We start from the raw sequence: 20,899 nt of genomic DNA, 5'->3' as shown, positions 1-20,899 counted from the left end.
TCTCTTCCCTCGTCGTCCAGACTACTTAAATTTATACATTCATCACGAAACGGAATAAACAAACTGATTATAATTAGATTCACATCAGGCTACTTTGTAAACAGAGGGCAAAGTCTGTGTCTGTGTGGTGGTCACACTCCTGCTCCTTCTCCTTCTTGTGTTTCTCTAATTTAACACATTTTCTTCCCACTGTGTCTGTTTTAATGCAGCAGAAATTTCCTGGACAATGTTATGCAGCTCGTCTTCATTTGTCTCCTTACACTGAATACAACTGGCTTTTGGATTTGTTTAACGATTCATAATGCTTTCATCAAACTAATAATGATTATAAAGACTCCCTATGTCTCAAGTCTTACCAAGATAAATGACCTACAGGATTGTAAAAGAGGTGGTTGTAATAGCAAATGTACCGTTTTCAGGAGAGTGTTTTTTCTTTGTAATTCATTTTTCTTTGAGACGATACCAGGAAAGAGGATAGCGATATTTAAAAGATTTTTAACAACAGGTCTGTTTGTGGTAGAAACACACACTAACAAATATGGGGGAACAAAAGAAAGAAACAAAAAAAACCCTGTGGTCTATTTTCTCTGTGAGCCAATCATTAGAGCTACAAGGCAAGTAGCTGTCCATTCAAGCAAAGCAGTGGCATTCCTCTGCAGAGCAATCAAAATGGATTAAACCAACCACGCTCCAGCTACCGCCACGCAAATCAGATATGCCTGTGATGATGATAATCAATCCATAATAAAATAACAAAACATAAATCTGATAGTGTTGTTCCAACAGTTTTAATAACATAGATTTAAATATTGCCATGTGCACTGGAGTGATTTATTGATGAAAAAGTGCTATCAAGCTTATATACACCCTGTTTCTGGTAGCCTGCCAATAATACCATTAACTGCATTGTTCAAACTCATTATGTGATGAGAAACACAATAATAATCGCAGGACTACAAACGCACAATTTCTCCCATTGAGCTAATCACTTTTCCTACCATTATTAGTCTCGCTTCCCCTCTCTCTCTCTCTCTCTCCTGCTTTCTTGCTCGCTTCACCATAAATCCTGGGAGAGGCTGGTATAAATCCCTAGTCCTGAATTAGTATTGTAATTTGCGGTATCCATGCATGCTTTGCCAGCACAGACCATGGAGTTATTAATCTGGGGGGGGGGGGGGGGGGGCAGGTGCCACAGAAACAATATGCTGAGCGGTTGGCCTGGAGACTGGGCTGACCCTACCCGTGCCAAAGCCCTCAGCGCATTCAGTTTGAATTACAAGGTATGGACTGAAGCCCAGATTTAGTGAACATAAAAAGGGATTTTATCATTGTTTTATCTTCTATGTTTTAGCATTACAAGTTGAAATTTAGTTTTTCAACTTTGTCTGCTTCATTTAGCATATAATTAAAAAGAATCACATGATTAACACGTATACATAAAATACAGGTTACTGAACAATGGCCACGATGCATCTCAAGAGTGTCTGAGCTGAGTTGTTTTTGGAGTCCCATAATGTCTGATATCGTGTGGTTTACCACCTCTCTGATAGAAAAGCTGTTACGCCGCACATATGGCACACTGACAAACATGACAGATGAAACACTTTGTTTGCTTTTGTTTAAGCACCGACTCCTCTCCTAATACAGGCCTTTTAAGTGATCAAAAAGGCCTGGCGATATTTGATGTTGTCTGCGGAGAGAGAGGGGGGAGGCAGAGGAAGTGTCATCAAGTGATATACAGCTCCAGTCCTCTGTCACACAGCGCAGTGTCTGCTGGGAAATAATCTGACATCTTGTGCTCGACACATCCCAGCGATGAGTAGAGAAGGAGGGAAGGGGGGGAAAAAGGATGTGTGGCGGAGTAGGGGGGGAGATGGAAGCCTGAGAGTGATGGGACAAAGAGGCAAGGGAGAAGAGAGAGAGGCCGAGGGAAGTAGGAGTGCGAGCGGGAGAGTGAAAGGAGAGAGAGGACACAATCAATTCAGCTGCCCCGTCTCCATCATGTCATCGCCTGTCAGCATAGATTTAAGAATAAAGCTTTTGAGAGACCTTCCAGAGCTACAGTCTGATCGATGCACCGGCAATGTTGGCCAAGATGTCACTGACACGCATCACACAGCTGCTCAAAACATAACCGACCGCTTCGTGACCGCATCACTGGGAACTACCCAGTGATGACCCCTGGCCTAAGTTTGTAGTGTTCACTTTTCAAAAAGTGTCAGTTCTGTTGACATGCACGCACATTCACACGCGACAGAAACTAGGTACATTGTTAGCCATGTGCCCATAACTAGAATATACCAATGGGGATGGAAGTGCATATGCGCAAGAGCATTAGAGAAAACGGAGAGGCAAAGATGAAGATATAGTGACGGGGTGAATAAATCGAGTCATTAAGCATGTGTTTGTGGGAGCCTGGCTCCCATATGACAGTTCGGGGTGGCAGGATGCTTCTGCAGCCGTTCCCCCGTAAACAGACAAACAGATTGGCTTTTGCCTCCTGCTTCCTAGGGAACACTTAGGACTTTCCTCCCCTCGGTCTCCAGAGAGACTACCACTTGTGCTGAATTTCAATTTATAGCACGGCTTCTTTTAATTAATCTACACCGCTGTCAAGTGTCAACAAAGAACATCGCCACCCATTTAGTCTGTATGTAGAAATTTAACTAATTAAAATGTTCACTTGTCAAAATGTTCCGAACAATTCAAAAATGTTTTAGTCAAAGAGGCATATATGTTTATAGCCTGTGAGATAGATAAGTAAACTTATCCTGTATCATTGTGCAAAAAAACTGTTGTTGTTGTATGAGTCAACTTTCTAACCCTTTCTCAGAATGTCATAACGTGAGCATGAACTGTATTTAAGACATGCCTTTTTTGCCTGCATGCCTGTTTTGCTACATAAATAAGTTGGTAAGTGGTCATATTTTGGCAAGAGAAAAACTCTTTTCTTTTCTCGGTTTCTTTTTGGAACATGCACACTAAAGTTAGATTTTTTAATTCTATTAAATTAAAAAAAAGGAATGGCCTTGTCAGGTTTTGGCAAATCCACCTTAGTTTTCTTAGTTATATCCTCAAATTGGATGAAAAGCAAGTAAAACTCCAGGCTCAAATGTGCATACTTGTGGCTTCCTGCTGACCCAGCCGTCTAGGATATGTGCAGTCAGGTCCCACAGGAACCTTTTTTCGTCAAGTTTCCCGTCACTTTCTGCTGTCAAACCAGCAGGTGGAAAAAATGCCATTAAGATGTGTATATGCGGACAGTATGATGATATTTGCCATCGTAGTGGCACATAAAACAGTATAAAATAAACTCAGCTCATGTTTGAGCCTGCTTTTGTTGACCATTTTTGACACAGTGAATCAGGAATTCAATCATTTAAATAAACTGTTAAATATGCATAGGTGCCTTTTAACATAAAATCACAAAAAATCTGTCAAAAATATTTGAGTGACTTGGCCTTATAATAATAATCCAGGACAAAAAGTGCTAAAAATCGTATCTACCAGCAGAGTGGAACAAACTGGCCAGTGGAAAAAAGAAAACCACTGTGATTCCATCTCTGCAGCACAGAGGGGAAAATCTACCTCTGAGTTCAAAACCTTATGAAAATCTAGAAAATTCTATACAGCTTCATATGAAACTGAGATCAAATTGGCTCTTTTTTCCTCTCACTGTATGTCTCCGTTAGACACAGGTCTGTTATTTTTACTCAACTGCCTTTACTTCCGCTTCTTCAATCCTCTCCGCCCTCTCACTCTCGTGTCTTTTGATTTCAGTGTGGAGGGCAATCGTTACGTGAGTGATGGTACCCATCAGTGTTGTGCATGAGTAGTAAAACTGTCAGCCAGTGACAGATTGACTGACGTGGTCAACACTTCGATCACCACCACAGAGAGGGCAGAGGGGTTAGAGGGAGAAAGATACAGAGCGAAAGACATGCATAGAGAGAGGGAAAAAAATGAGGGGAAACAGGTGCATTGAGAAAGTCACGCTGTATTTTCTTTTGTTCTGTGAGCACTGATCAAATCTGGCACTAAACTAAAACCATAAAACAAACATGGTTGGAGTGCAGAGGAGGAAGAAAAAGCCTGATATATAGAGAAGGAGTGTTCCCGTGTAATTTCCAACAGCTGTTGATTCAAAGGGAAAAACTTTATTTGGTCCAGATGGTCTCAGTCAGAGGCAGAATGAGAGAGCTGACTTCATTGGCTCCAGCCATGTGTTTTTCCTCCTGATAGAAATTAAAATGGTCGTTCGTTTGTCACCGCTCACTACACAGCTTAAAATGTAGCAATGAAACGTTCCTTGGCGATAATGCACCATAATTACTCAAACGCCTGTTCTTTATCTGCAGCAGAGGGAGGACAGAAGGAACATTTTCCTCAGTTGAGATTTTAAAACCCAGGGAGCATACTGAACCCACAGCAAAAGATGAAGCACGCAGTCAAAAATGTTCTTTTTGAGCGGTAGAGAGCCACGAGTCTGTCTTCTTCTTCTACACCATTAAGAAACGGCAATCCATGTGTTATTATTATTATGTTTTTTAAGAGGAGAGTTTGATGGTAGCTTCTATATCTGTTGGGTGAGGTGGAGTATCTCTGCCTCCAGTCAGATGTAACATGTAGTAGTGGTGCGATGTAGCGATTATCAGGGTGTGACAAATGTATTTATTTTAGCAGTCTTATGGGTATTGATCTCCTCAGCGGCTCCTCCACAGCCCAACATTATATGACCGCTCTCTACCAGCACACATCCAACACCTCCCAAATGAGGTGAAAAACACACAGTTGCGGAGGTGTGAAAAGGTTAACAGTGGCCTCTGACTGCCAGTTAAACATAAAATCAGTCATTTATCGGAAATAAAAGTAAGAGTATCGCAGCAGTCACCGTTACGGAGATGAAAGACCGAAGCATGACAAAAGTTGAGTCACAGCAGCATGAAACTGACACAGAGCAGAAACTATATCCACATGCTGCTTTTGTAAGTCTGTGCTACACATCCAAAGGCACACATGAGTAGGCTGCAGAGAAATGGCCTTGTAAAAGTGAAGCTCAGACGTGACCTGTGGTAGTTTGACTCAAACATCCACTACAACATCCTCTTCCCTGTACAGCAACTGCGAGTGCTGCTCTGTGAATCACGTAAGGAGATATTCTGAGTGTTTGATTTGTGAGTGGCCTAAACTCGGCCGTGGGCCGGGGCCAGTCATAATGCTTCGTGAGAAATATCACAGGAACTCATTTTTTCAGCTCAGTTTCACTTCTGTATTTGTCTTTTGATCTCCCAGTCTTTGTCAACCTCTCTCAACCTTTCTGTGCTTTCAACGTTGACAGATGATTCTCATTGAGCTTTTATTTGGTGCCTCCTGAAAATGTCAGTTGCTGAGGTCTATACAGTTGCATCTGTTTCTTTTCTTTTAAACAGTGTACTTTTATAAATACAACATATTAAATAAAAGAAACCTCTGTTCCTTTAAAATTTAAATGAACTGTTTCCATGTATTCATATTACTGCAGAAAGTGTTTTTAGAAAAGACATTTACATTAAGAATTTTGTTAAATATGAAGCAATCAATAGTCATTAAAACTATTTCCATTTTTGATGACAGCAAGACAGCAAAGACTGACATGTTTCTATGAAAGCAAAGGCATATGCTCTACTAGAAAACAATAAACAATGAATCCTCATTTTGGCAGCTTTTAGAATGATATGCAATAAAACAACGGAAAAATATGGACATTCAATTTTATGTCCTTTAGATACAACTTATGTGTTTTAACAGCATATTCGTCTTCATAACCATGCTGAATATTTCTTTTAAAGGAACCAAAAGGAATGGTGATGAAAGCATCTTTATCTGACAGTTTTTTTTTTTTGCACAACTTGTTTGAAGTATGTGTATGTGTGAAATTTAATTAAACAAGCTTTTATGGCTCTTCATAAAAAATCTCAGTTGAGGACGATGAATTGGTGGCTCAGTTTGCACTAAAAAGAATTAAAATGCATCCCAAAAAAGGACAAAGATAGAAAAAAAACATTAGTCTCATTCAAGTTCTTCAACAATTGCTATAAGACATTCACTTCGCAGCATGTTTGGCTGTGCAGAGACTGCTAAACGGCCGCAGATTGTGAAACACTAAATGAGTGCGGTGTCGCTCTCAATGTGGTTTGGTCTATAAACACAGGATCTGATTGGGTAATCGGTGTCTCCACTATGGTCTCTTAATCAGTAAATTTACCCCCGGTGAACTGGGGAGAGCTCTTCAGAATAACTCTCAAAATGTCCACGGAGATAGGAGTCCAATACTCCTTTGCATTATATTAGCAATAGAGAAGGTCCACAGCAGTTGTATAAGTGGACCGCAAAAGTCATCATAATAAGTGATAATTATCTCTACCGATTATTGATCATTTTGGGTCATGCGTGCATGGAGAATGGGTGTATCCGATTAGAGTTTCTTACACAACGTGCTTCACTTTGTGGTGAAAAAAGGTGTGATGACCTTAAAGAATGATGACTAACAGAGAGGCAGTCAGGCAAGGTACAGCACACTACTCCCTGCAGCACTGCAGATTCACACTTGACTCCAAAATAAGGACACTTTCCACCTCTCTCAGTCACTGAGGACATTAATAGCACAACATGCAGTATGTGAATTTATGTATATACAGTATCTGTGCATACTCTGAACTATAGCAATAGTAGTGATCTAGAAAGAGAACCAACAAAAGCTGCAGAAAGAGGAAAACAACTAGTGTGTAAAATGTTTGGCAGTTAATGACAAAAAAGGAAGGAAAAACATGCTCAGTGGACACAATATGGAACATCTATTTGGCATCAGATACTTAACTTCAACAAAAACACTCCTCAGTGAAACCAGACCAGAGGAAGGTCATTTGGTTTCCACACATCGAATCCCCTGCTCAACTAAACTTCCTGGAAACCAGTGTTTTGTTCGCTTTGTAGAAAAATATATACGCAACATACATAGCTATATTTATTTTACTTTTTTTCTCTGTTTTCTGTCTCTTTTTTCACTTTGTCGTGTCTGCTGGTGTTGGTCACAGCAACTTTGCAACAGAAAAAAGTAGTAGTAATTTCTGTATGCAAAAAAGGTCATATTGGAGAATAAGAATCACATCGAGTCACAACACTGCAAAAATATTGTCACTATCACGACAACCATTCTTTTTTTGGTCTTGCTCTGCACATGCCGATGCTTGTGTGCACGTGCGTGTGTGTGTGTGTGTGTGTGTGTGTGTGTGAGTGGGCATAGCTAAGACAGAGTGTGAAACAAATACGACAGAGAGAGGCTATCAGCAGATGAACCACAAGCATTTGCATCTCAGGAAGTGTGTCAGCCATACGGGACAGTCCCAAGACTGAGCGCCTTAGTGCTTTTATGGCCTATTTTATATACACACACATGCAGAATTACGGACATACTGTTGAGAAATATTGCCATTAATGTAACACCTCTACGAGGCATGGAAACGAGACGGTGGAAAATGTATTGTCTGAAGATTTCAGGGAGCCCATTTTGCTCCAGCAGGCAGTATTGTAAGTCCTGTCTCAAAACTATATTTATTTTTTATTTTTCCATTATGTTACTTGATGTTATGTTATCTGCTTTCCTCTTCCAGTAATATTGCATTAGATTTCCAATACTCACGGTGTGTTTTTCCATCTTTCACAGATCAAGACTTCATGGGCTTTTTAGATGAAAAATTATCAATACAAGATGAAGCATCAGCACAAAACGCAGTGACACATTGCCAACATGCTCTTTTTCCAGTTGCCAGCATCAATAATTCAGCCACTAGCTCATAACTTTATTTTCAAAGCATAATTGAGGCCAACCAATGTTTTCTTCAGCCATATATATGTCGAGCAATCCTTAAACAATAAGAGGAGCAGTCCATTAAGCTTTTAACATCTTCTCTGTTTCATGCTCCAGTAGATACTGGAAAGTCTGGATAGTGGGGCCTGTTTCACTCTCTTTGCGCTTTGTGCTCAGTAATGTGAAAGGTGGAAGGGAGGGGGGGTCTTTTCTGGTGTTTTCTCTGCAGCCGTAGCTACTGTATGCTCGAAAGTCTTAAAGTCATAATTGTGGGAAAGCTGTGGTAAGTAAATGAAAAGTTGTAGACTCCACATAAGAAGTGTGGTTTGGAAAGGAAGGGGGTCTTGGGGTGAGGTGAGGTTTCTGTACCTGCAGTTGTAGCACAGCACATGCATGTGTGTCATGTGATTTACAGTGTGTCTAACTGATTTTCATTAAAGTAATTTGTAGATATCTAAGCTGCCTTTAGACATAAATCTTTACATTGCAGAATGCTACTTTAAAAAGGACCCTCCTCCAACCAATGACTCATTATATGACCTGAGTACACTGCTCATTTGTTTTGTACTACTGCTTAATAAATATTGATTTACTATTTTAATTACATGTTAATCTCAAAACACACAGGTGCGAGGGTTATGACTCTCTCAAGCCAAGTGCAAATTTCCTGTTTGCAAATATTTATTGAGGATGGCATCCTGAGAGGGTTATAAAAGTGAATGGCAATCATTAAACAGAGACTTTCAGTCTACAATATCTGCAGAAGTGTCAATATCAGCAACACAGGTTGGCCCAGCTACTAATCAATAACTAAAAAAAAAAAATCAGGACAGCCATAATATAATTTCAATTCAAAGTCTTTCATTTTGATCAATAATCAAAAGGTTTATGAAATTTGGAAATAAATGGGATGCAATTCAGGCTGAGGTGAACACTTGGAATTCTTAACTCACAATGTTTTTTGGGATAAAACATATCTAAATATATAAGAATCAAATTAATTGCGATAACAACCACTATCTATGTTCTATAGCTCTTGTGAACTGCTTGCCATCGCCATACTAAATTATTTCCCAAACTGATTGCTCTGTGAAGCGTAACTTACCAATCCACCGGAGGGAAATCAAACTCAAGAGTGTTAAAATGGGGGCAAATAATGGAGCAGATCACTGGAGCTATTTTCTTCTTTCTGCAAATTGCTTATCTCCCACTGGCATTAAAATATGTCATCATAACTAATTTGACAGCAGCGTATTAATGAAGGATCATACACTAACTTACTGTTGAATCTGGTTATAAGCTACAGTAGGTGGCTGGAGAAAGTTGGGGATTTTATTTTCAATTTGTTTTTACTTCTGCACACATGGATTTACATATAACCTGTAAAAAACAGTGTTCTTAAGCGTGATTACGAATCAGTCAGGAACAAATCATGTGCACCCACCTACCTCAAGTAACACTTGCACAAAATACTTACTTATTTATTCCAGCATCTTTGCACTATGCTCCAGCGCACTGTGTATTGGTGTACATGTATGCATGTATGTGTACCTGCATATCACATCCACCTCCAACATGTACATAAATAATGATAATAATAATTTTACTCCTGCATCCTTTGCACTCTGCTCACTGTACTATCTGTAAATATGCCTATATTGTTTTTGTTTCTGTTTATAGTGTGTATATTTGTGTTCCCTATACTGTAGCCTATGTCTGAATTTATTATTGTGTTATTGTATAAGTAAGCACATCCTGAGCAATGTAAAATCCAAAGTCAAATTCCTCGTATGTGTACACATACCTGGCGAATAAAACTGATTCTGATTCTGATTCTAAAGAAAGCCAAAAGAGTTCTTGGTGATCTCTTCATAGCAGGCCATCATGCTTTGGTTTGGTTGCCATGAGATTTTGCAGGGTTTTGTTCATCAAATAAAAGAAAAATAAAGCTACATGAGATGACTGCACTGGTTACATCCTTCACTTTCCTTAAAGTTGTCATTTTCACACTTGGACATCGCATACTTTAATTTAATTAGTAAGGTCAAACTATAAAAGTACTTAAAATAGCTGGTATGCATAATGAAATTGCACAGCTTTTGAGTGTGGATCAAGGTGAAACAGCTCATGAGATAGCCTGGACTAAATAATTTTAAAAAACAAAAACAAATAAGGAAACATTTTAAAATTGAAACTGGCAGAACTATTGTAGCATTGCAGGGAAAGACTATCTGCATTGGCACAACTTACTCTGATTTCTTGTATACTTTCAGTGAAAGCATAATATACAGTTTAATTTATTGAAATCTAATTCTATAATCTTTTAGAATGGAAAAACTTGCAGATTCTTGGGCCGTCATTGCACACAATTGCCTGGTTTAGGGTTATACTACAGCAATTAACCTGAAGAGTTTAGTATGCATCACTCCCCCTCCTCTCTTTCAGTCTTGCTCCCTCCCTTTTAATTGTTCTTGCTTTTTACACCTTTACTTCAAATCTTTCCATCACAGAGATATACTGAAACTGAGAATGCATTAGGATGATTGGGAAGCTGGAAAATTAAAGGGAAATACTTTCGCAGGGAAAAAGTTGTAAATGAGGAACAGTAAACAACATCATTTTAATCTCATCTGGCCGAAACCAAACAGACGGTGTGTAAAATATTTACTTTAGATAGGAGTGTGCAGGAGTGTGTGTTTGGGAATAATCTGTGCAGCACGTATTGTTTGCATGGTTTGCTCCTGACATCAAGGTTGCTGGTTTAATTGAGCCTGTGCTGGAACCGGCGCTGAGAGAGCAGGCAGAGGAACATCGATAAACTATGAAATGGTTCCAATATGGTCAATCGATGAGGCTTTGTGAGCGGCTCTCTTGGGGATTTGATTTTACTCTCAAACAACAATCCAGGATCTCTACTCTTCAAAGGCAAACTCCATCTTTGCTGTTATTGTTGCTTCCTCCATGTTTGAGTGATGTCACTGAGGTCGATTTTATCCATGTCCATAAAGGCTCTCCCACACTTGAATCACCCAGGAGACGGCTTCTGTAGGTCTGTGCAATGGTAACAACAACCAATAAAGTTCAATCTCCCATGGTAATGGCCAATTGGGTTTGTTCCCATTATTGGCCCTCTTTGCAGTGGTCAACAGATGGAGAGCTGGCATCACAAGTTACACTCCAACCTTAAGGAGGCTCGGCTCTGTCTCCAAGTGCTTCTCTCCCTCAGCTTGCGTTGGCCTGTACATCCCTCCATCATGTGCAGCTCCTGTATAGGGAGAGCCGTCCCACTAGCGTCACAGGAGCGCTGCCAGAGAGGGCTAACCGTCTAACCATTTCAGCTAATTGCCTCATTAATGATTCACCGGTGTTAGGCTGCTCTAGCACTTCGCTGTGGGGAGCAAATTGTTCTGATTGGTTTGCCTCTGTCAATTATTGATGAGGCAGTGAGCTGAAGTGCTAACACCTGGCTTTGGAGGTCCAAATGGCCCTGCATTCCCATCACATACTCTGTTATCACACAGCCTCGAACCACATTCAGTCTTGAAGGGCTGAAGTCTTGACTGCTGCTGTTGTCTGAGAGTGGATGTAGCGTGCCCCGGGGCAATGGCTCTGATCTCAGTTGTGAGGATATTAGCTCATAGAACATGGCTCACTGCTGTGTAAAATGGTGGACAAAACAGAGACATATAGCTTGCGGTGATTTGCGCTGTAAGTGGTGGAAGGCAAACAAAGAGAGCGGCCCCTGTATATATCTGTGTGGGATGATACCACAAATAATAGTAATACTGGAAATAACTGTTCATAATACTGTAATAATGGTAGAAATAAAATTATAGTCTTGACTAGATATTTTATCAACACATTGCACAACTTGTCTCTGGCTCTATCCACGTCTTTGGGAATACTAAAATTGTGCCAAGTTAATATATAAATGAAACACCTTATATAACACATTTTTTTGAACAAATTGGATGTATACTACTGAGATAATAACTTCAGACTTTACAGGCATGAGTGGAGCTGTAACGGTATGCAATGCAGTGTCAATACTTGCTTTGTTTATGGTGATTTATAATGGGTGCAGGCTAGACACCTTTACAGTAGGGTCATGTAATTGGATCTCCAGTAGATAGTAGCTGAATTCCACTATAGTCTCTATGTCTAATGGCCCACCCACAAAGCACTCCTTCTGCCTACATGAATCATCCTTACCCAGTGCACAAGCTGGGGCCTCACCAAACTGTATTTCAAGACACAAAAACAGAATAAAGAACAGTATTTTTGTGTTTTAATGGAGTTAAACATGACGAGTTGAACTAATGTAGAGGGAAGTAGACACAGAGAGGACTCCTCCACACTGAATTTGCTCATCTCTCCTTGGCCTTAATTGAAGCTGATTAAAGAGTCACCCCCCATGCTGACGCCACTGTCACTCTGAATCTCAGCCAAGTGGGCTTACCATGTACACTCACAGGGTGGTCACTCTGCCTTTGTTTTTACACTGGCACCAGCGACAGCAGAGCCCACGCCACCCCCCCCCCCCCCCCAAATACAGTGACAGTGACTCACTGTGTCTCACCATAAACCCTGGACGGAGGGACAAAGCTAAGACAAGGGTCCTGTAGAGCTCACTGAATGTGGGCTTCACGCACCATCTCATGGTGCACTTTATGTGTGTGTGTGTGGGGTTGCATGGAAGCACTACACTAAAGTGTGTGTGAGAGAACTGTGGTCCGAGTCACACTTTAATGACTTTTTTCTTTTCTTGTCCATCCCCTCCCTCCCTCTCATCCTCCCTCCGTCTTTCCCTCTCTGTTCACAGATAACCCAACGACTGAGCAGTGATGACATCAGAGCAGCTGACCAATTGCACGGAGACACCTACAAAGCACAACATTCAAAAATGACTTCACTAAAGAACAAAAGACAAGGCTCCCTGAAATCCCTCAAAATCCCCACAGTGAAATTCTGGAAAGCCTCTTACTACTCCTGTTTCCCTCCCTGATATTTTACCTCCAGCTTTTTTCTACAAAAGATGAAAAAAAAAAAAAAAAAAAAAAAGGAATAACAAAACAAAGAAAACCCAGACAGACTCATACTCATGAGATGGTTGACAACGTCAGACACTGGAAGGACTATTTTCTCTTTGTGGGAAGATCATTGGTGCATGTTTCTGTAAATAGATCATAATAAAACCCTATTCTTATTCCTAATATAGGAAACATACCAAGTTGCTCTCACCAACATAAACCTTCATGACTGTGGATAAAGAACACATGATTCAGTATTTTCCATATAAAGTCAGTATTCTTCTTACCTCCCCAGAGACCATGTAATTATCATTTCCAGTATCATTTCGCTACTCTTTGGAGCTATTTGGACTGTAAAAATTGTACTTCCTATTCTTCTTATTCTCTTTACATAACGGCCTAGTCTTCCTCTCCAATATCCACACTAGTATATGTAAATAGAGATGAATGAAAACAGCATGGAACAGACTATAGTGTATATTTACCACTCCCCTAGTAGATCATGAATCTAAATATGTGGATATTTCAGACAACATTTTTAAAAGTTTAAAACTTGAACATGTTTTCCGATAGTAGACGTAGTTCCAGGTATCTGGACACTTTTCCTATGTATTTGAATAGATGCATAAAGGCATTAGCTATAGGTAATGTTATTATTTGACAACCTTCCAAGGCAGCAGTTTCTTTGGTTTCATCAATCAGGTCCATAATGGAAACAAACTAAAAAAGGGAAAGCAAGCAATTCACCCAAACCATGAGTCTACCTTGGCACTTCTAAATAATGTTTTTAATGTTTGACATTTTGTTTTATATTGTTACTGACAATTTTGCCTACTATGAACCTATTTATTCTTTCCCATTGCAATAATTGCCCTCTCCCTCCCCATGTGCTGGGTTGTAACTACTGTAGCAAAGCTGCTGTCAGCCTGAGAGGGCTACTTATTTCTTTGCACGGTTTGAAACGGTGCTCCGAGCCTGAGCCTACACACTGGGGGAAGAGAACACCTCATTGATTGCGTTGTAGCCATGAGGACTCTGACCTCCGTCTTCTATGGACTATGAATATAACTAAATGGACTGACAGATAATATGCCAAGCCAATGAACACACAACCTCAAAGGTTACTACCCCCATCACTGGTGAAGACAGAAAACCTTTGCATGGACAGCAGGGGAAATACTAGCTTGTTGAACACCTCATCTCCACCATCTTGCATCCTCTACCTCTCAGTGTGTGCTGTGCATCCAGAAAATCATGACCCCCTACCTCCAATCCCCCATACTATCCCCACAGTCCACTTCTCCACTGCATGTCCCCAGAGCCTCATGAGGAGAGCGTCATCCTAGCGTTGAATGCTACTGATGGACGCAATGGAACGGATGGGAAAAAACAAAACCTTGTTCACTTTGACACACACTCAACAAATACAAGCGCATGCATACAGATGCACAATCATACACAGTGCCACTCAAATATGTTGCTGTATATATGTACAGTATATCCACTAGTATGTATAGTCTCAGATGCTGTCCTTTGCATGCTGACTTGTAGATGGAATGTGAACCACTATTCATAGAAGAGGCTGTGCAGGTAGGCCTAGTCACTGGATTGACTCTCTAAACCAACACCAGCTCTTTGTCCGCTTTACATCTCCTTACTTTGATTTGAGAAAATGTATAGTGAGATGACATAAAATGCTTTAACACTCCCGTTCCTATTATGAAAGGTACTCTCCAGCCATACAGCAGTGCTGATAGGTTTTGAACTCTTTGAAGGGACACATACAGTAACCCTGCCTTTGATGTCAGACAGAACCTGGACATAGTGAACGTGGGTAGGAGAACAGAAGAGGGAAAGCAAACTGGGGCGCTCCAATTAAGTGGCAGCACACAAAGTGGCATGGGGCATCCTGCCAGCAACTGTCTATTCATCCTATGTCAAAGGGATTTGCACATCTCAATGAGTCTATGTGCTGCCAGAGAAGTCCGAGAGCAGAGCAGAGAAAGACAGAGAGGCTTGGGAGAATGGGTGGGAGAAAAAAAAGAGACGATTTTGACTGTACTGAGCTTTACGTTCAAGTATTTTCCTGGTCTGTCCACCTATAGAATGGTCTTTTCTGACGGGCAGCCACCTTGGAGAGTTCAATAACCCCTTGACCTGTTACACTGTCACGCAGCTCTCTGGGCTGTCATGACCTCACGTCCTGTCTGAGGTTAACTTTGTGTTAATGAGCATGGCTCTCAGCTCAACCAGATGTTCAGCCTTGTGGTTAAATAATTCGTACCCTTCCATCCCAATGATTCTTCAGTGCCTGACCACAACAGCTGCACTCTTTCTGGACACAACTCCGCTTACAACCTCAAAATAACTGAACTGATCAAAATCTCATCAATGCACCGATATCCTTTGCCAAGAAAAATAGTAATTTTAGCAGAATACTGTAGGTACTGTAGATTACTGCATTTGTATTCCCAGTTGTGCCGCCAATTTATTTGGAGAAATCTTCTTAATTCAAATACTGTCAGAGCACACTGAATCACATGAGGGTATTTACAGTCAACATGTAAACAAACTTGAAATTAGGACTTATGACTTAGCAGTGATTATTTAAAGAAGATTTAAAATACAGCAAGGATGAAGATGTCACTCAAACATGAGACATCATATGTGGTTGGAAACAAGACATTGAGCAAATGCTGATCTTCTCTGAGCCTCAAGGCTTTCCACTTTCTTAGAAGTCAAACAAAGCCCCATTTCTGCGCAGCTGCAGACAATGTGTGACAGGTTGATTTGCTTATCTGTGCTTTTGAATGCAAGGTAGCATGTGTGTTTTTATCTGGCAATGACCCTGACTGGGGTCAGTGCATGTACATAAACATGCATAGATGAACATGTTCATGCAGAATGGTTGAAAGTGCATACAAACGCATAGAAGCACATCCTTGCATTTTCTCTCTTTTGCTCACACACACACACACACACACACACACACACAATGCTAATCTAAACAGCAAGGCTGTATGTAAACAGATCGCCGACATAATGGGATTGTTCAGTGTGCAAACAATAAGCTGTTAGCGTAATCACAGGTCAAAGATATATTACCCAGAGGGCCACGCTGTAGGTATATTAACATGATGGATATGTGGGAGAGAGGAGGGGGGCAGGGAGACGAAGGATATAGAGCGCTACTGATTCAGATTTACCCCCTATTGGGCCACGTCCGCTGCCTTTCTCTCCTCTACCATCCTCATATGGGCCCCACTTAATCAGCCTTTTTCATTCTCTTCTTGCTCCTTCCCCCATTCACCCACCTCTCTCTTAGGGTTCTCTACCTTTCTTTTCCATTTCTCTGCTCTAATACCTCACCCCAGCCTTTTTCAATGTTGATTCCTTCCATCCTCCTCCCATTTCCCCCTTGTTCTTGGTAGATAAAATCTCTTTTAGCACAGCAGTCCATCCATGTCTGTGGTCAGTGTGAGAGCAGGATAAAGCAGCTCCACAATCTTGTTTTTGGATTAAGCAAAGAGGGGTCTGAGTCATATTGGGCCATTTAGTTGCTTCACCCATGTCTGATACATAAACAAGAACAGGGAACATATAGAGATATTCATATATGTTTATATTCCTACGAACAATGTGATAAGTAAAACAGCTACATAGCTGATAGAGATGAACTCACATACCCATGCCCTATTATCTCCACTTAACCATGTTGAAAGTACAGTGTTTGTGTGTCTCAATGAGTAGCAGCATACAAGTGCCATGTCAGTCAAGATAAATCCTGTGTAGCTTACTCCACTGCACATACAGCTAATTAACTTATCTCCGCTTTATTTGATTACCATCAAGCCCATTCTCTCAGCTGGTTAATAAGTCTATGTCCTCCTGACTAAACACTCCATTAGTGTCATCACTGGCTAGCTTGTGTGTGTACTGCGTACGGCTGTGGCCCACTGACGCTGAAACACATTGGGGCCAAGTTACAGAGCAAATACAGAGGCAGAACACTGGAGAGAAAAACAAGCTGTAGGCCAAACAATAGGTGCAAAGTTGGCCAGTCTGATGATGAGAGTAAGACCCTCTGCCTCATGGACGTTTGGACAACACAAAATACAACACAATGACAGACACAGAGATACGTTATGTCTAAATATTTTAAGCAGTTGTTAAAGTTCAGCCAGGCTTAATTTAAAAATTTCATTCTGACTAGTGAGAATGGGACGTTGACAAGTTGAAATGCTACTGTGATGATATATGCAACATTTTCAGCTAGTCAAAAGCTAAAACAGATTCACTTCCTGTTGTATTACAAATTAGAAGGAGCCGTTTGGGTCATTTTCTCCCTCAGAGAATGTTACATGACTTAAAGTTGCTTTTACGGCTTGATTGGACATCGGACTTTCCCTGCTTGAATCTTCAGAGCAAACAATTATAAAAACTGCCTTAGAAAATAACCAGTTCTTTGATAAAAAAAAAAAAAAAAGAAGCTAAATGGTGGGAGAAGTTAACTACCACTCCCAATGTACCATTCAGCAAGAGACATCCGTTCAACAAGCTTAACATAACTCTGTTATATGCGTAACAAAGAGTACAAAAATGTTGTTGAAAGAAATTCATAGTGGGAAAAAAAGACTTCCTGCCGCTCAAACGCACATCCATGCTCTTCCCCCCCACGATTAACAGTGACCTCAAGCCAGACATGGTTGGGGTAGCGGGAGTGGGGTCAAAGGTGAAAGAATTACAGTGTGGCAACCCGTGTCAACTACTCTACTTTAATCCTGACCTCCAAGCCGCCCCCAGTCTCTTGAAACATGATTCATGTGTATGAGCTCAACATAGAGTGTGTACATCCTCACATTACTCACAGAATTACTGACTTGTTTGGGTATTTTGACTGAAAAAGAACTTGACAGCCTGTAGCATATAAGGGAGCATGGATGTGGATGTAGAGATACAGTGGACGAGGGTTGTTCTAACAGCCAGACTGAGCAGACCTCCTTGTGTCACATAGCTAATGATGGGGATGAATGATACAGCCTTTAAAGCCCTTACTCCCACCTCATTCTGGCCTGCGCATAAGCTTGTGCTCTGGGTGAGCAGTTTGCTGTCAAGCCCCTCACTGAGATGAGATGGGCTCCCAAGAAGATTTGAGGGAAGGGGGGGATGGAGAGAATCGGATTAACCAAAATGCCTCAATTGGAGTAAATGCTCTGGGCTGACCTCAGTGTAATACCATTGATAAATGCTGTAAACCAAATCTTTAGCATCTTATTAGGTAATGGAGGAAAACACATCCTTTTAGCAACCATTAGCAGCGGTGAAATAGCCCAAACCTTCACGTAAGGGCTGTATGCAAATATATAAAAACACAAACAGGCTAAATTTGTCATAAGCTATAGGGACTTTTACAAATACCCATGTTGCCACTATAGAAATAAATAAATAGTGAAATAAATCGGCAGAAGCTGTGGACAGGTGGCATTTCAGCCTGCACCGTTTAGCTGTGCAGTCTGGTTTCTGACAGCTTGATTTAGTCTCCCTGCACTTGAGCCAGAAAAGAGAGAAAATTAACGGCAGCAAAAACAGCTTAACTAGATTCCAATTTGCCGGCTTTGAACCACAATTGATGAAGCTAATGTATATGAAAAACACAGAATAGACTTTTTTGGTAGCAGTCCCAAGCTCATTGTGATCACGCAAAGATTGTGCACCCTCATTGAGGGTAAGGTACACGGGGAAGATGCTTTTCCTTACCCTTACTCTGCCATCTGAGCCTGGTTCTTTTTTAAGGGGACATTAGGGTTTGTCTTTAGGGTGCAGAGCGGAGATTAAAGTGGCTCAAGGGGAGATGCTAGGACGCATGCTGTTCCCCCTGCTGTGAACAGGGTGTAATCCTTCAGTTTCAGAGAAGTGAAAAGTTTGTGGCATCCAGAAAGTTACGCACACATCGCTTCTGGGCCCCCTACAGAGCAGAGAGTGTGTGACAGCAGGGGATAACCATATGCTATCAAAGTGTTCTTCAAAGCTCCAGTCTTTAGTTCACTAAATTATACAGTATCATCACATACACCTGACAAAAATAGAGGAAACATGATTATGCAGCTCAACGTACTAACAGAAAAAACTATACACATCTTAAATATATGTTTTAAGAAATGTGTTGCCTTGGAACTGTAAAAGGGGCATTTATTTATTTATTTATTTTCTAGAATTACTTTGTTTAAACAGTAGCCATGTTCCAGTAGTGTGGGTCAGCTCATGATTTTGTATTTACATGCTTTTAAAACACTGCTGCTGGTGGACAATTAAAAATTTATGATTCCTATCACAACGGGCCACCCCTCTCCGTTACCAGAGGTTAATTTGTGCTCGCCCCTCATTTCAATTGTACTGTAGTAAATGTCCACATTATTTCCCACATGGGCCTGGATGAGGGGTTTGATTATCCAAAGGTAGGCCTTGGTTGGCTCCGTTATTGTCAGAGGGGTCATAAGCTGAAGTAACGGCTTCTAGGGTCTTATTGCTATGGCAATCAGCCCCTTGCCACTTGGCCTGCATGACCCCAGTCAGAGATAAGCTTTATGGGAAAGCACATTAACATGCTCCTGCAGTCACCTCCCTCCTTTATCAAAGGCAGTTCTGTGAAATCAAGTGTTTATGGACCCCCAGTGAGGGTATAGTGCTGCTGATTGCCTATATTAGAGGTTGAGTGTAAATGAGCTGGAGGTGGACACAGGACCTGTTGTAGCGGGGAGAGCGGAGGACGATACTGATGTTATTCCAACTAAATGAGCAATATCTTTAATGACCTTAACATCCCATGAGCAGGTTACTAGTCCCTGGATTACAAATATTGTCTGCAGTCTAAATATATCCATGTCTTCCATTCTTTCTACAAAAACTGACACTAACATAACATAAGAGGCCTAAAATGTGAATATAGTTATGTTATATTTTGTCATTAATTAGATTAGCTCTACTGTATAATGTAGGTAACAGACATTTCCTTTACTGTCTTCTCCTTTGTCTTACACTGAACCTGCTAACTAAATCGTCCAATATACTGTATGTCTTTTATATTTTCTTGCACACATTGATATGGGTATTTTACTGTGGCTAGGAACGACATCGATGTCAGTAGTGTGTGCCTGCTTACAGCCTGATCACTGGTGAAAGATCCTCTCAGTATGTGTGCAATGACGGATGGTGATAGCCCTGTGTTTTTGTACACATCGGGGGGCCCTACTGTTGCCACTGGACAGATAGAGGGAGTAAGAAAGAGAAAGATGTAGCCGCAGCTTAATGTCCTTCTCTGGTGCTGTGCATGCTCTTTCCTATTTGCTTTTCCCTTCATGCCACGCTTAACATCGTAAATTAACCTTTCCAAGCCCCCTGTGCTCGGAGACTGGAACACAATACAGACAAAGGGGGGAAAAATAGATCTGCGTTATGCAATGAAGTAGCACTGGTCAGAGACGTAGCCTGTTACAGAATTGAGCTATTCCTTTTTCAGCGGTATGGAATAAAACAAAAACACTTTGTTCAGTGTAGCAAACATTCTATTTTATGTGCATGTCCTGTGTACTCTGCAAATCGGTATGAGGCTGCTTTTTTGTTCTCCATCCTAGAAATGTAAATGAAACACATGAAAGAAAATGTATTGTAGATCCTTCTCTTCTTAGTTCAAGTCTGTAAATAAGATGTAAATACCAAACAGCTATGCATGCTAATATACAAGCAATTTGTTCAGGTACTTTTGTAATCCAGACTTCTCATATGGCATGTGATAACAAAAAAAAAAAAAAAAAATCAAACATGGAAAAACATAATAAATTGTGAACACGGATATGGTTTGTAAACAACTTCAAAACTGGAAAATATATGTCTTTGCTGTTAATGTTTTCTTACTGATAACTAATGCATTGGCCTGCCATTTACTACAGTGCTCTGCTCATGTTACTTGTTATCTTTTTTTATGTTTCATAAGGTAGGGCTGAGGCAAAAAGGACCATAAATCACT

At 40.7% G+C, this 20,899-nt stretch overlaps 1 protein-coding gene across 1 annotated transcript in view; it reads left to right on the top strand.

The window, feature by feature from the left end:
• mafa (v-maf avian musculoaponeurotic fibrosarcoma oncogene homolog a (paralog a)) overlaps positions 1-20,688 on the top strand; it is a 78,504-nt gene extending 57,816 nt beyond the window's left edge. Inside the window, exon 3 of the mRNA XM_038701690.1 lies at positions 12,669-20,688. The gene's annotated coding sequence lies outside the window, so the exon portion shown is untranslated. The remainder of the gene's footprint in view (positions 1-12,668) is intronic.
• Positions 20,689-20,899: the final 211 nt, after the last annotated feature.

This window comes from Micropterus salmoides, unplaced genomic scaffold (genome assembly GCF_014851395.1).
Source record: "Micropterus salmoides isolate LMB-PRFRI ecotype aquatic unplaced genomic scaffold, ASM1485139v1 Ms_hic_scaffold_6, whole genome shotgun sequence".
Taxonomy (NCBI): domain Eukaryota; kingdom Metazoa; phylum Chordata; class Actinopteri; order Centrarchiformes; family Centrarchidae; genus Micropterus; species Micropterus salmoides.
This window is presented reverse-complemented; position numbering and strand designations above follow the sequence as displayed.